We start from the raw sequence: 16,834 nt of genomic DNA on the forward strand, positions 1-16,834 counted from the left end.
CGGGGATGCAATTGCTAATGAGGATTTTGTCGTTCCGTACCTGAAAGACAAGCTCCAGACAGGGAATCTTCATTTTAAGACATTTTAGAAGGAAATGTTTATAAAAAATTTACAAGCTTGCAGTGTCAAGATGCTGAACGGGATATGACGCTCTTTAGGAAAGAAAGTATGAATACAATAAAAAAAAAAAAAAGATAACCACAGAGGGGCTATCAGAGAGGTATTTGCGGATTATCTAGGGAATACTCTTCCCAATGATGTCTTAAGAGAATTGTGATAGGTCTTGGGGAATGCCATTAATATTTTTAAAAGTTTGATTGTCATATACTATCTGAACCCAAGAAAGGACAACTGACCCAGACCACTTATTTTCATGAAGTCCCTGCTGGGATTGTTTCGTTAGCCGATGGTAAGACTGCAGAGAGAAAATGAAATATAAGCAGAATCTAAAAATAAATGAGCAAGCGCACAAGCGTTGGATTATTCCACTTTTACGCCAAATGGGGTTGAGGACTTGTCGACCAGCATTCTTGGCACTCCAGCTGTTAGATTCACAATTCGTAGCAAAAAATGTAGCTCTTTTCCTAAAATCATGTTTGACGACTCGTAGCAAAATGGGGCTACCGTCTCTTTGATCTTATGCTTATCTGAATCAACTTGTAAATAGAATTTATGTAAAGTCTTTTTAAATGCCACTTTGTATTGTAATAATGTGTTTTTATGCAACTGTATTTAAATTGTATGATGTACTTTTCATGATTATCCAAGCGTTAATCAAATAAAAGTTTTGAAAAAATAAATAAATAAATAAATAAATGCAAGGAGTTTATCTACCCTCTTTTTATGGTTTTTGGAAGCTGAAATGTCTGACAATATAGAGTCAGACCAGTGCAGTTATCTATCCATACCAAAGATAACACTTGGCCCTCAACCTAGCAACCAATATCCTCTTAAAATTCTAGTAAGAAGATTAAAAATCAACTAATAACCGCTAATATGTCAGAATAAACATGTTTTTGTCCGTGGTTGTAACACGTTTTACCATCCAAAATCTTACCAAGTCTCATATGGATTTTGTTATTTCTCATTATTGTCTGCACAAGTTAATTATTAGATGCCGAGAAGGCCTTCGACAGAGTGACATCACTTCTTCGGGCTTTTATGAAAATGTCTGGTTTCCCTGCATTGGTCACTGCAGTAAATAAGGCCCCTTATCAAGAAAAGCTGCCGTCTTTCTAAATCTGAGTTACAGACTCTGCATGGCTACAGATCAAAAAGGTCCAAATTATAAATCGGTGAATATTAAAGAGACACTAACTCAGAATGGGTTTATGTCATTGAGGTTCAGGGTCAAACTGGAAGCAAATTAGTAGGACCCAGAAGTAAAACTGGTCCATATTAAGCCCAGTTGGCAAAGAGCTGCACGATAGTGGAGTTCAGATTCTGAAAGGATGCCTCGTTATTAGATTACTTACAAACGCGCGCATATAAATGAGGGCTAAATTAAAAACAGTTCCATAGTGGTAAGGTGCATGCTCCTATCTATATGTTAAGAAGTTAGGGCTTTCAACTGGCTGAGAGAATTTGATGCGTTTTAATGAGCTCCAGATGCAAACGGGTGCATGTTAATGAGATACAGACCCCAAAGGGTTGTATACTAATTCAGGTCAAATGGAAACAGCTGGATATTAATTAGGTCCAGGTTTCAAATGTTTGCATGTAACTAGGGGCCGGATTCCCAAAGACACTATTTTAAGATGGTCAGCTGCAAAATGGTTGTTCATTAATGTAGTCCAGATGCAAATTGGTGGCATGTATATATTTGGTACACTAGTAAAAACCCACGTCAGGAGCAGGGGGTCTTGTATGCAGTAAGGGAGTATGGAACATTTCGAGATGTGGTTCAATAAGCGGGTGGGCTTAGGGTGAGGGGTGTGGCTATTACCCATATACTTTGTGGAGAAGTGTGGCTCAGGGGTTAGAGGCGGCAGACCCGGAATCTGAGATCGGTCCTGGACCAGGGTTCATTTCCCCGCCCCGGCGGGTCTTGGGCTAAAAAATTCCACGGACTCGATAATTCTCGTCCCGGTGCCTCCTCGACTCACGGGTTCACACTCTGTGACTCTGGGCAATAGCTTGCTTAATCTCCACAACGGCCCCTCGCGGCGGGATGCCTGACTTTCACCCTGTGGACACGCTGTCGGGGCTTCTCACAGGGGAATACCAGGACGGGTTCCCTAGGCAAGCGCCAGGATGCCCTTTGTGGTGACAGGTTGCGCTATATAAGTATACCTACATTTACATTTACACACACTTGGGTCACCCGGACACAAGACACATGGACTCCTTCCCAAATGGCAGAGATGGTGCTCCCCGAAGAGTGTCCCTTATGCTTCTTTCTGAAGTGGGTGAGTCGTAGAGCCGGATGTCTGTCGTGGTGTTTTGGGGTCCAAATGGCACAGCCACCGCGAGTTGTCTGATGCCACTGGTCCATGGTCAAAGATGTTTGAGGCGGTCACGAACAATCTATAGTATGATCAGAGGCAAGTGTGAGCCCGAGGTAAGAGGTCTTAGCACACGTGTAGGTAACTTGGTGAACAGTTGTGTGCAGTACTCCTACAAGGTACCTTTCTTCCTGTCTCCAAGTTGCAATCCTTGCCTTTATGGGGCGTGCTTTTGTGCCACAAAGCCTGGGTGAGGAGGCATAAGGAATAAAACCTGCAATCCTGTAATGTTTCTTGCAGTCCTGCTATCCACAAATGATGGACGGATTGCTGAACTAATCAAACAAACATTCACCCCAGTCAAGAGATCTGGGTTAAATACATTGTTCTTTTGCTCCCCATGCCACCCCAGTTTAGACCCAGCCATATGCAAATCAGTCCTGATTGTGCTACCCATGGGAACAGTCCAGACCGAACTTCCAAGCCAGGTCCTCCCTGCACCAGAAACGAGTATCCTGGGACCGGTTTCAGGGTATCACCCCATATCAGCCAGGCTAGCTTGGATCCAGGGGTTTTGAAGTTTGACCTTATGACACTCTTTTTTTTGCCCACCACCCCCGCTCGCTCCCTCATGTGCGCACATGAATATGAGCACAAGGAGGCTGCCAGAGAAGAGGAGACTCCACCCCCCCAGACATTCACTGCCAGACCCCAGTCTGGAGCTGGGAATGGGCGTTACGAGTTCCGCTGTAGAGCAGAACAACATAGCAAATGATGGTAACTAATTAGCTGAACAAGAAAGCACAAGATCGCAACTAGAGATCCGAACAAGCAGGCGTAAGATTGCTACTAACTAAAGTGAAAGTTTGTAATTAGCGAGTGGATCGACATTGCACGCTTTTGGAAGTAGGCAGATGAACAAACGGTCAGACTTTGTTTTTAAATTGATACTTTTTTTGACATGGCATAAACTAGGGAGCAGAGCACAGTAGACTATGTTAGTATCTATTGAGGTCGATAGAAGTAGTCCAGATTTTTAACCATCCCCTGATCAAACGTGTTTGGCTACTGGTCTCAACAACAGACTGCAAGGATGAACCTGCTGATTTGTACAAACCAACTCGGGTTTATACACTTAAGATTTTAGCTATCAAGGTGAACAATGGAGGACAATTTTGCAAGCAAGCATCATCCGCGTGCTTGCAGACGTTAGTAATGATCCAACTGGCGAATTACCACAGTTGGTAACTGCTAAGTGGAAGAAGATACATTGAGTATGGATCTGAGTAAAGAGCCACATCTGTGCAACTAGCACGCTGAACGAAGCACACCAGTTTGTAGGCGAGTCTGCGACAAAATAACCTGAACAAACGAGCAGGCGTTTGCGATTAGCAAGCCGAACAAAAGCACCAAAGGAAGCGCCTATCAATCTGAAGAAAGATGGACACACTTGTAACCATCAGACCGAACAACGACCAAAAAAAGTTTGTAGCTAGCAAGTCGAGCAAAGGAGCACGCTTGCTTATCTCATGAATGAAACACGCGACAACAGAACCCAATGTATTTTTAAGCTGAACAAAGGACCGCTTTGTTACAACAGAAGCTAAAACAGAAATCAAATTAGCAACCTGAACAAGGGAGTTACAATGTGTAGCTATGCAGAGCAGCAATAGGGCACATGTTTGTAACTTCTGAAAGCTTGTAACTGGGCGGAATACAGAAGTATACATTTGTAACTATTGAGTAGAACAAGGAGGCGGAGTTTTGTATTAGTGAGCAGAACGAACAAAGAAGAAATATGTTGTACTACTTTGGAGAAAAGAGTAGCTTAAACGGTTTAGATTTTTGAGCTAAAAATAGCAGGGTTTGTATCTCTTGAGCCAAACAAAGGTGGCGAAGATTGTAACTTTTGAACTCAACGAGGTGATATAATTTTGTAACTCTCTATGGCAGTAACTAATGTAATGTAATTGCATTTATATAGCACTGACTACCCCTGGTGAGGTGACATTTGTGTAGCACACAAACCTAGCCAAGAGACAAACAGGCCTGTACGTGGTAAAAAGTGGTGATACCATCAGAGAGTGATTCTAGGCAGAGGTGTTACTTTCTGAGAGGCAAAGTGCATTGTTATGGTGTCATGACGTCGTGCTCTTTAAACAATTGTGTCACTCTTGTTCTTAAATTGAAGATGTGTGTGGGCGGCCCGATGCATACCGGGAGTTGTTCCAGTCTTCGGTGCGTAGAAGCCATTGTGGAGAACAAAGGACAACACGTACGTAAACAGTGAGCAGAACACAGGGGTGCCCCTTTGTAACAACTGAGCAGAACAGTGTAGCACAGTTTTTTTTTTAATAACAAACACAATTACAGAGCCCAGGTTTTACCACAATCAACTCACAAAAGTGGCAGAGAAAGACAATGAATAAACTGAGCAGGTCATCGCAAGATTTGTAACAAGCGAGCAGAACATAGTAGCCAAAAATGTCGTTACTAGTGAGCGGATATAAATAGAATAGATTTGGGGCTAGGAACCTGAACAAAGGAGGCGGGTTTGTCATTATCAAGCCGTACAAAACAAAGTTTCTACTGAGCAGAACAAAGAAGCCCCTGTTTTTAAACTATTGTGCCTAAGCGTGCAAGCGATGAGCTAAAACAAGGTACAAGTCACGAGCTAAACATGGGAGAACACATTTTTAAACATTGCGCAGAACAAAACAAATCAAATGGATAACTACCGGGGTGCACAAAGAACATACATTTCTAGGTGTAGACCTGAAACAAGTAGCCCCGTTGAACAAGAAGCGAGCTAATCAAGCAGGCTTGCGCTCCTACCAGGCAATGTGAGCAAAGGAGGTCTGGTTCGTACCTATGAACCACAGCAATGGGCCACTCCACATGTTTGGAACTATTCAAACCAAGCAAGTAGCAGACATTCCAATGAGAAATCTTAAAAGGAAGCCTTTAGCTGCAGCTGGTTCTCTTATGCCCAGGACAGAGCCCTCTTTTGCCCCAAACACTTTCCATATGCTATGTGCCGGGAGGAGAGTATGGCGTGCATAAAATCAACATTATATACCTCTAAAGATGTACCTATATATATGCAAAACACCATCTGTGTGTGTGTGTGTGTATATATATATATATATATATATATATATATATATATTCACGAAAGTTCTCCCGGTGTTGTTAACCAAGGTGACAAACGAATCGCACTCCAGGGTCCGTGTTTCAAGATATAGTATTTATTGGCGACGCGTTTCGACCAGACTATTTTTTTCAATAGCCAAATGCATACAGTCAAATCCACCATTTTAAAGTGCACAGTGATAAAAAGTGAGGAAGGACCAGTGTTCGAGAAAGCAACAAAGGAGCTGGAAAACAGACTATAGTCTTGTCCAGCTTACGCTATGTATACAATGTACATGGTAAAAAAGGCGGTTCGTTCCTTGAAACAAAATTGAATAAAGGAAATCAAATCATGGTGTCTTTCATACGTTATCATGAAAAAATTGCAAGTAAATAGTACATGTTCACTTTGGCAATTATAAGACGGTTGAGTCCTGGTCAGGAATAGAACAGCCTGCTCATAAAGTGGTGCTGTTAAAACATATTACAGCACAGGAGGTGAAATGTAAAGGAAAAGAAAAAGAACATTTCAGCCAAGTGGCTTTGTGCAAGCTTTCTCGAAAGAGATTTTGCAAACAAAGGACAAACTAGGCCTAGTGGCCGATATATATATATATAAATACATATATATATATACACATATATATACACACACACATATTTGTGTATATATATATATATAAGATTAGATGTTATGCCCACTTGGGCTTGATTGCCTTTAACGATAGGTTACAGCTATCCTTTTCTTTGAATACTGTGCTGTAAAGATGTTTGTGTTTATTTGCGTTCTACTGCGTGAATATTCCTTGTTGTAATTGGAACAATATTCTTCTTCTAGCTAAAATGGTTATGTAACCATTTTCTAATTTATCTCCTTTTTTATATGCAAATGAATTTTGCTTGTATGATGGAATTACGCATAACGGACGTATCTTTAGTCTGTTGTTCAGTTCAATAGTTTTATGGGTCAGGTGATGAATCACGTGACACTAATGCACTTTAAATGTTGTTTGTCATTTGTAAACTTTATTCGTGACCAAGCCTGCTGGGTCAGGCGAAACGCGTTGAAAAGCGGCGTGAAAAGAAAATAAAGAAGTTTCACCACATTGGATGTCTTCTCCCCTCCATACTTTCGTGTTGAGGTTGAGTTTGGAATATATATATATATATTTTTTTTTTTAAGTAATTACAACATGAATTAAAACCTACTCAGGCGCATTAGGTGCTTTCCACGCCTCGACAGATATTGCAACAGGTTCTCTGTTCTGTTCCACAGCGTCCAGCTTCAGCAATGGTTTTGGGCCTATCCTCAGCAGACCAATATATCCCTTCACTATTGTTCTCAAATAGTTCTCAAATGTCATCCTGTTGGAAGGTGCCATCAATGGACCAGTGCTTTACTCCTGAGATTTTGGAAATCTTGCTCAGGCGATTCCGCTCTTAGGTGACTGGAAACGGACTTTTGTTCCAGAAAAGATCCCAAAATACTTTCAAGACAGGGAGCCCTGTTTCAAACCATTTGTGAGTGCGAGTGCAGCTTACACGTATGTATGGCTTGGTTCACCAGTACACATTTATGCTTCGCTTTTACAAAATATGAATTTTAAACTCCATTACTGTGAAGTAATATGATTTTGGTAGTCAACTTGCCTCATGGAGAGCGGACCTTCTAGGGTGAGAATGCCCTGGAAAGTTTGCACAAAGCCACAAACTTGTGAGTTTGTGAATATGCACTTTTATTTAGGTTGCATCCTGTGCTGGAAAAGGTCAGAGATTAATCCTTCCAAGGACAACAATAAATCAAGTTCGAGGGTAGTAATGGTCAAGGACCCCACACTAAATTTGTTGAAGGGATTTCTACACAGGAAAAAAGAAATTAGGAGTGAAAATTCAAATTTGCCAAGCTTTTTCAAATGCAAAATTCAATATTATGTACAATTCCGCATGCATACCTAGAGAGTACTTTTGAATTGTTTGCTAATTCCAAAACGCGTATTTCTAATCCAAAAACAAGGTGTAAACATATGGGTGAAAATGCATTTTTTTGTTGAATACTACAGGGGTAATATTGTTCACTCCTGCACCTTTATAAAAACCAGTGCACATGATTGTGCCCCAGAGTAATTATTACTGATTTAGAATTCTAGCATTCCACACAATTTTGAATTGTCTTAAGTGGGACACCCTAAGTGTGATGCATATGCAAAGACGTGGATCCCGTGCTCACTGTGCCAGAGGCCTGAAGCTGCACACTACTGATGAGGTGGAAGAAGGCCAAAACCAGCCTGGGGCTGCTTGTGTTCCCTCTCAGAGGGGACTCGACCTGGCAATTCGGGTGGGACTGTTCCTATTGGAGAAGGACCAAGTCTGATTTGCATATGGCTGCTTCCCTTCTGAGGTGGCAAAGCAAGCAGAGAAAACATGGACTGGGCTGTGGCCCAGAGTGAGTACCAGTGGATGAGATTAATTCAAGCATTCCATCCATAACTTAGTTTTTTTTTTTCGTCTATAACATCCCGACATCCAGGACAGCTTTGAACTAGGCCTGGGCAGTGAACTCAGCTCCGTTCGTGGAGTTTTCTACACGCTGCGCTGCTCACAGAGTGCAGAAAACTATGTTCCGAGTTGGGTAGAGAAGTGTTTTCCCTGCTCACGCTTGCCAATGGTAAGTTTGCGAGCGCGAGCGGCCACTCTGGTAGAATTTCTACTTGAGTGGCAAGAAGATCAGCGCGAATGGCCGATCCCACTGCACTCCACCACTCGCGGAACTCAGCTGAGTTTTTTTGTCACTTCCCGGAGTTTCGCATAGCGGACCTCCGCAAACTATGCCCAGGCCTGCTATGCACCCTATTCTGATGCTCTAGGCTTGTCATCCGGTGACAGATTCATCGCAGACAGATGCAGGCTGTGCAGAGCGCTGGTCAGAGAAATGTGACGAAAACTAGAGGTTGGCGCTCTGCCATTACATGCTCTCACTCCAGGACTGACCACAGAGAAAATATTGGATTTCCAAGTGACGGGGCACATATTCAGAATCCTGAAGGTCAACATACACCTTTTGCCAAAAAATATATATATTTAAACTTTTTTTTAGAATAGTGTTTACCTGTCCTCTGCCCAGTTCAATTTTATCCGCCCCTTCGCAGTGAGGTGTAGCGCCAAGCGTGTTGAGCTTTCCATAGAGAAGCCGCGGACCTCAGGGTTTAAGAGCCATCACCTACACGGAGAAGAAAATATACTTTGTTTAAAAAAACATAACACTTGTTTAAACTTTATTGCATTTAGTATCACTTTAATAACAGTCAGTGCCCTCACCACAGCTACACAATTCTTTTTCTCAGCTGTTCTCTGAATAGTGATGTAGAAGTCAATGTGTGTGGGTTTGGGGGGTGTGAAGTTGGGCAGTTCAGAGGGACGAACCCCAAACCTAGCAGACCCACTTTTGGGTAGTGCCGAACATTCCTCCCTGTTCTGCGACTCTTCCAGGGGGTCATTGATGTGAGTGAGCTCACCAGAGACCGGCGTCCCATCACTCCCGAGAGTTTACTTCTGCTCTAACTACAATCCAGGTCTGCTGAACGACAAGTTACTGGAGTAAATATAGAGAGAAACGACAGCGGATACTTTTACTAGGGGCACTGGAATTATGCAACAGGCGAGGACCAATTTAGGTGGCATCGTTCACTAAATTATGTGGCAAGAAAGGCAAATTGTACTGCAGTATGAGACACTTGTGTGATATTATTTATTTTGTAATTTTTACATAATTGAACACGGTCTGTGCAAAGGTTTTACCTCATTAGTACCAATTTATCACCCAAATACACCAATAAACAATGGAAATGACTACTAACTAATTGAGATTTGTAGAGGGTGGTGAATCACCCGCAAGGGTATCCAGGTGCTGGGCTCTTGCTGTTAAAAAGGTGGGATCAGTAGGAATGCCAGGTCTGGAGTCTGTTTCTGAATACCAGGAGAGAGGTTTTGAGGTACAGGGGAAGGTCGTTCCAGGGCATAGCGGTGAGGTAGGAGAAGGCGCGTCCTCCACTGGCGCTTCGGCGGATGCAGGGAATGTGAGCATCGGGGTGGAGCACAGGTGTCTGGAGGGTTGGTGGAAGTTTAGACGGTGGCTGATGTATGCTGGTCCTTGGTCACCAACGTGACCACTCAACGTTTCCAAAAGCGCTAGTACAAATTAGGTTTCTTAAACTCTGCAAATTGTGCAGCAGATGATGGATTAAGTGGCAAATGCGGCATAGCCCTAATTATGCAGAAAACACCGCCACAGAACCGCATAATTACAGTAGCCCTATTACTTTATACGTTCCAATACATGGATAATAGTAAGATCTGTTATGCACAGTGCTTAGAAACAGCGGAAATGCGGTTTGAGCTGCGATGTAAAAGCAAGTTATTATATGGTTGTATCATTGACGTCCTGCTCCAACCTTGCAGCTACACACAGGGCAGTCTTTCGGAGGTAGGGGGATGTTGAGGTGAACATAAATCAAGGCTAGATAAGGCTAATGGAGGCTCATTGCAGTGCCTACAGATGCAGGGAGTGACTCCTTCACTCCAAGGGAGGTTTCTTCGGGTGCCTTGGTCGTTCACAGGCCTGGAGAAGAACCTGTATGGAGCACAGGCAGAGACAACGCTGAAGACTGGCAGGACGACGAGCCAAGGAGCAGCAGGAGTCTTCCAGATGCAATCTCTGTTCCCAAAGTGAGGTCCAATGTGCCCCAATGGGTGAAGATGAAGGGGTTTCATATCTGAATCTTGTCCCACGACTCGTGTCTTTGGTCAGCAGCAGCCATGCTTGCTGTCAGACTCTGGGAGACTGGTACCGAGAGCATGCGGGGGGGGGGGCTTCCCGGAGAAGCCCCACAGTGCATAGAATCATACCTCCTACACTGTTTATGGATTTGGAGTATGAATCCAACATGTTTGATACCAAACATACCAGGGTTTGTTACAGCCAGTATAGAGTTAGCCATCTCGTAATGATATATGGCCACTTCATGTATCGTAATGGCTGACGCACTTACAACGCCTGGAGAATGGACTCTGGGGTGTGTAGAGGTGTCCTGCTCATGCAGTGGCACCCCACACATTTAAAACCAAGCACCCTGCCTTCAGGATTCAAAGGCCTGCTTTGGGGGTGACATATATGTTTTAAGTGCAGTGACCTCAGATATAAGAAAAGCTATATCTGTTGTAAGTGGTGCTAGCACGAACTTACAGAGGCTGCAAAGGCAGGCCCGTAGTCACAATTTGAGTGGTCTCCCATAGGTGGTACCATACATGCTTCAGCCCATGGGGGACCCCTGGTGTACCTATGCCCTGGGTACCTTAGTGCTATATACTAGGGACTTACAAGGAAGGGTACGTCAGTAGCCCACATAGGTGGTGCCCAAGTACCTACCATGGTCCAATTTAAGGAAGAAGCGTGACTGGGGTCCTGATTAGCAGGATCCCAGTCAGACTAGTCAGAACAGAACAGAATTGACACCAGCAAAACGTGGGGGTAACCATGAGAGAGAGTGAGTGAGTATATATATATATATATATATATATATATATATATATATATATATATATATATATATATATATATATATATATATATATATATATATATATATATATATATATATACACACACACACATATATACACAGAAACTCCAAAATCACTGAGAAATGTCATGCTCACTCCAAGCAAGTTGATGATGCAAGTAGAGTTTATTGGGCAGCACACTCAACGCGTTTCGACAGGAAGAGTGTCTTGATCACGAGTGAGAAGGTGAAAGTGAGAAGAAACAAGTAATGACCGAGGTGCATAGCTGGGTGCCATCTTGGAGTGTCGTAGGGAATCCCAAATGTCAAAGCAAGGGAATACTTTTTGAGGCCAAAATGTATGCATCTGAAAAAAAATTATTGAAGGCAGTACAGAACTGGAGACGTGTTGAATCATAGAAATAGGCAGACGGCCAGAACTCTGTGAGAAATATCGCCTCAGGAAGTAATATAAAAAAAAATAATATGTATGTTACAAATTGTAACAAAGAGTATAATCAAACATAATAGAACACGGCTAATATTCCCACATTCCAGCCCCAGTGCAGAGACCTTTAAAATGAAAGGCATTTTTCCCAGGGTAACGCCCAGGTGGCTTATGCATCAAGTGCACAGTGCAGCTGATGGATCAATTTCAATTGCATAATCTTCCAAAAGAAAACATCACAGGTTAAACTAAAAAAAGAAAAGTTCTTTGACACTCGTGATGGTCAATAATTATTTCCATGGAAGTCAAGGTGCGTCTAATGGAGACTTAAAGAGATTGAATTATTAATATGGAAGATGTGCATTGGAGGGGTATTGATTGCCTTTAAGTTGCATCTACTCTATCAGTCCACGGGGGGCCACAGCAAGTTATTAGATGCATTATCTGCTCGGGCAATCTACCCCACGAGAAGGCATCCTTCTAGACTCTGGGACCATCTCTGCAGCCACTTCAGAAGACCCACAGCCAAGCAGCTCTATTTCCAAGGCTGTCAAGGCAGGGCAAGGTACTCTGGAACCTAAATTAGGCTAAATGTTTAGAGAAATGCTGAAAACCAAGGAAAAACTTGCACCAGCAGCTCCCTTGAACACAGGTACAGGAAGATTAAATGTGGAAATGGTCAGGATTTCTGCAGTGACCAGGACGGAAGTTCGCATGGTGGACGGGGAAAGGTCATTGGCCACAGATTATGAATGATGCAAGTAAAAAGAAAGAATATCTCCTAACTTCTTCTACAATTAAACACATTTACTGCTGAACCATGTATATAAATGAAATGTAAAGCCAGGCCTAATGACACAGGTTGACTAACAGAACATTAAAGCACAAAACCTGTTAAGGGCGGCACAGTGGCTCTACTGGGGCAGGGGCGCTAATCTCACCAAGACCAAAATATTATGCAAAAATTAAAAACTGCTGCGTCACTTTGGCCAAATTTAGCATGAACAGTGGCTGGTGTGGCCCACCTGGACTGCGGTGTGGGAGGGACAAGCAGTCACGGAAGAGGTGTTTGCGGGGCAGGAGTCAACAAACTGGAGTGGGGCCCCTCGTGATCTGGGATAAACCTTAAAAACAGGTCCTGCATGGACCGGAACACAGGACAGGCCACGGCGGGGGCCATGCGGTAGTGTTTATTTATTTTAAATCTTTTATACAGCGCGAGCTTGACCCATGGGTATCACAGCGCTTTACATATACACAGGAGAAAAAGTTTGCATTACATAACATGATCTAAGGAAGCAAAAAGTATATAAGCAAAAGCATAATACTTATGCAAAAACAGTGAAAGATGGAAGGTTGCATTATATAGCATGGACTAAGGAAGCAGGGAAATATAAGCAAAAACATAATAATTAGGCAAACCCCTCATTCTCCTGCTTCAAAAGGGACTTGAAACTCCATTTCCTCAACAAATTATGTACAGACCAAGGTCTACCAACCTAGACTCGGATAACCTAGTTGCCTCCCACTCACCTGACCATCAAGGATGGGTGGTTACTGGACTGTCCCGCCCACCGGCTTTATTGTGTCTCCCCCACCGTTTTGCAGTGTTGGCTGCCTTGACAGTCATCATTAGTACCACTTTGTTTTCAAATCTATAAATAAATGTTGCGGCCAGAGTGTGGGGACTTAGAAAAGAGCAGGGTCTGGGGAACAAAGACCCCCGGTCACCCCCACATCTAAAGGGGTCTGAGTACAAAAGGGTAACTTGGGAGATTCACTCACCCGAGCGGGTCACCTGGATTCGTGTCTGAATGGTTGCTGGTGGGAAGGCTTGCGTCATCAAGGGGGCATAGACAGATCTTGCCCCTTCCCGGACGGGCCGTTTTACAGGGGGAGATCTTAAGGCCCCCGGGGGGTCCCAGGAAGGGCGGGGGTCTTCTTCAGCCCTCCGAGTGCCTCCTCATCCGCTCTTTATGGCATTCAAAAAGGAGGCCACGGTTCTCCGTGTTTTTAGCCCAGTGCTGTGCCCGAAAACTGTGGTCGTTTCCAGCCACAGGCACAGCTTGGCCAACAATGGCCGCTTGTCTGTGGCCACCTCGTTGGCCCTGGAATGTGGTGACAGCGTCCAGGCCTCCTAACCACATCCCGTAAACTGACCATGCGTTAGTAATGCAAGGAACCAAGGCCAGGGACTCCCGGCTCTCACACTGCCATGTGCGCTCTGTCCCAGACAGCCTGTCCAGGAGCCCCAAGCGCCTCACGCTGCCTGTCCAGGAGACCCCAGCTCCTCACGCTGCCTGTCCACGAGCCCCAAGCGCCTCACGCTGCCTGTCCAGGAGCCCCAAGCGCCTCACGCTGCCTGTCCAGGAGCCCCAAGCTGCTCACGCGGCCTGTCCACGAGCCCCAAGCTGCTCACGCGGCCTGTCCAGGAGCCCCAAGCTGCTCACGCGGCCTGTCCAGGAGCCCCAAGCTGCTCACGCGGCCTGTCCAGGAGCCCCAAGCTGCTCACGCGGCCTGTCCAGGAGCCCCAAGCTGCTCACGCGGCCTGTCCAGGAGCCCCAAGCTGCTCACGCGGCCTGTCCAGGAGCCCCAAGCTGCTCACGCGGCCTGTCCAGGAGCCCCAAGCTGCTCACGCGGCCTGTCCAGGAGCCCCAAGCTGCTCACGCGGCCTGTCCAGGAGACCCCAAGCTGCTCACGCGGCCTGTCCAGGAGACCCCAAGCTGCTCACGCGGCCTGTCCAGGAGCCCCAAGCTGCTCACGCGGGCCTGTCCAGGAGCCCCAAGCTGCCTGTCCAGGAGCCCCAAGCTGCTCACGCTGCCTGTCCAGGAGCCCCAAGCTGCTCACGCGGCCTGTCCAGGAGCCCCAAGCTGCTCACGCGGCCTGTCCAGGAGCCCCAAGCTGCTCACGCGGCCTGTCCAGGAGCCCCAAGCTGCCTGTCCAGGAGCCCCAAGCTGCTCACGCTGCCTGTCCAGGAGCCCCAAGCTGCTCACGCTGCCTGTCCAGGAGCCCAAAGCTGCTCACGCTGCCTGTCCAGGAGCCCCAAGCTGCTCACGCTGCCTGTCCAGGAGCCCCAAGCTGCTCACGCTGCCTGTCCAGGAGCCCCAAGCTGCTCACGCTGCCTGTCCAGGAGCCCCAAGCTGCTCACGCTGCCTGTCCAGGAGCCCCAAGCTGCTCACGCTGCCTGTCCAGGAGCCCCAAGCTGCTCACGCTGCCTGTCCAGGAGCCCCAAGCTGCTCACGCTGCCTGTCCAGGAGCCCCAAGCTGCTCACGCTGCCTGTCCAGGAGCCCCCAGCTGCTCACGCTGCCTGTCCAGGAGCCCCCAGCTGCTCACGCTGCCTGTCCGCGAGCCCCAAGCTCCTCACGCTGCCTGTCCATGAGCCCCAAGCTCCTCACGCTGCCTGTCCAGGAGCCCCAAGCTCCTCACGCTGCCTGTCCACGAGCCCCAAGCTCCTCGCGCTGCCTGTCCACGAGCCCCAAGCTCCTCGTGCTGCCGGTCCATGAGCCCCAAGCTCCTCTCGCTGCCTGTCCACGAGCCCCAAGCTCCGCACGCTGCCTGTCCACGAGCCCCAAGCTCCTCACGCTGCCTGTCCAGGAGCCCCAAGCTCCTCACGCTGTCTGTCCACAAGCCCCAAGCTCCTCACCCTGCCTGTCCATGAGCCCCAAGCTCCTCACGTTGCCTGTCCAGGAGCCCCCAGCTCCTCACGCTGCCTGTCCATGAGCCCCAAGCGCCTCACGCTATTTTTTTAACTCACTCATTCCTGACCCTTCCACTCTCACACCAATATACATAGTTCACTTCACTTTAAGGTGCTCCCACATATTCGCCAGTCGTAGCACGCCCCGTCCCGTAGCGGGGCGGTAAGAACCCGATGATGAAGCATGCCACCAAGGGACCTTTTAGTGGGTGAGGGTTATTTAAAAAACTTTATTGCTTCCCCATGCTAGTAACCAAACGGTTCATTTGGGTTTAGTCACTTTTTGGAAGGTTAAGCACTTTATTAGGAAATTCTGAGTGGAATCTTTTTGTTTTTTCATACCGCCGGTGTAGATTGAGTCCATGACTGATATATATCTCTTCACTCCCTTCTTTTTTTTTGATAGTCTGTCCATGTGCACCGGCACCTCACAGTTTACACTGTGTCCCAGCACCTCATGCTGTCTGTCCATGTGCATCGGGCACCTGACAGGTTAAACTGTGCGTCCAAGCACCTCGTGCAGCCTGTCCATGTGCATCGGGCATCTGACAGGTTACACTGTGTGTCCAAGCGGCTTGTGCTGTCTGTCCATGTGCACCAGGCACCTCGCAGTTTGCACTGTTTAAGCGCCTCGTGCAGCCTGTCCATGTGCACCAGGCACCTCGCAGTTTACACGGTGTGTCCAAGCCCCTCCTGCTGTCTGTCCATGTGCACCAGGCACCTCGCAGTTTGCACTGTGTCCAAGCGCCTCCTGCTGTCTGTCCATGTGCACCAGGCACCTCGCAGTTTACACAGTGCCCAAGCACCTTGTGCTGTCTGTCCATGTGCACCAGGCACCTCGCAGTTTGTACTGTGTCCAAGCGCCTTGTGCTGTCAGTCCATTTGCACTAGGTACCTCGCAGTTTGCACGGTGTGTCCAAGCGCCTCCTGCTGTCTGTCCATGTGCACCAGGCACCTTGCTGTTTACACTGTGTCCAAACGCCTTGTGCTGTCTGTCCATGTGCACCAGGCACCTTGCTGTTTACACTGTGTCCAAGCGCCTTGTGCTGTCAGTCCATGTGCACCAGGCACCTCACAGTTTGTACTGTGTCCAAGCGCCTTGTGCTGTCAGTCCATTTGCACTAGGTACCTCGCAGTTTGCACGGTGTGTCCAAGCGCCTCCTGCTGTCTGTCCATGTGCACCAGGCACCTTGCTGTTTACACTGTGTCCAAACGCCTTGTGCTGTCAGTCCATGTGCACCAGGCACCTCACAGTTTACACGGTGTGTCCAAGCGCCTCCTGCTGTCTGTCCATGTGCACCAGGCCCCACGCAGTTTGTACTGTGTCCAAGCGCCTTGTGCTGTCTGTCCATGTGCACTAGGTACCTCACAGTTTACACGGTGTGTCCAAGCACCTCCTGCTATCTGTCCATGTGCACCAGGCACCTCGCAGTTTACACGGTGTGTCCAAGCGCCTCCTGCTGTCTGTCCATGTGCATTAGGTACGTCACAGTTTACACGGTGTGTCCAAGCGCCTCGTGCGGTCTGTCTATGTGCACCAGGCACCTCGCAGTTTGT

The 16,834-nt window shown here is 46.6% G+C and overlaps 1 protein-coding gene across 1 annotated transcript in view; it reads right to left on the bottom strand.

Annotated features, from left to right (window-relative positions):
- The window catches only part of ARHGEF15 (Rho guanine nucleotide exchange factor 15), a 365,779-nt gene that overhangs the window by 276,986 nt on the left and 71,959 nt on the right, over positions 1 to 16,834 (bottom strand). Inside the window, exon 2 of the mRNA XM_086946046.1 lies at positions 8,683 to 8,793. The gene's annotated coding sequence lies outside the window, so the exon portion shown is untranslated. The remainder of the gene's footprint in view (positions 1 to 8,682; positions 8,794 to 16,834) is intronic.

Source organism: Lissotriton vulgaris, chromosome 12, assembly GCF_964263255.1.
Source record: "Lissotriton vulgaris chromosome 12, aLisVul1.2, whole genome shotgun sequence".
In the NCBI taxonomy this organism is placed as follows: domain Eukaryota; kingdom Metazoa; phylum Chordata; class Amphibia; order Caudata; family Salamandridae; genus Lissotriton; species Lissotriton vulgaris.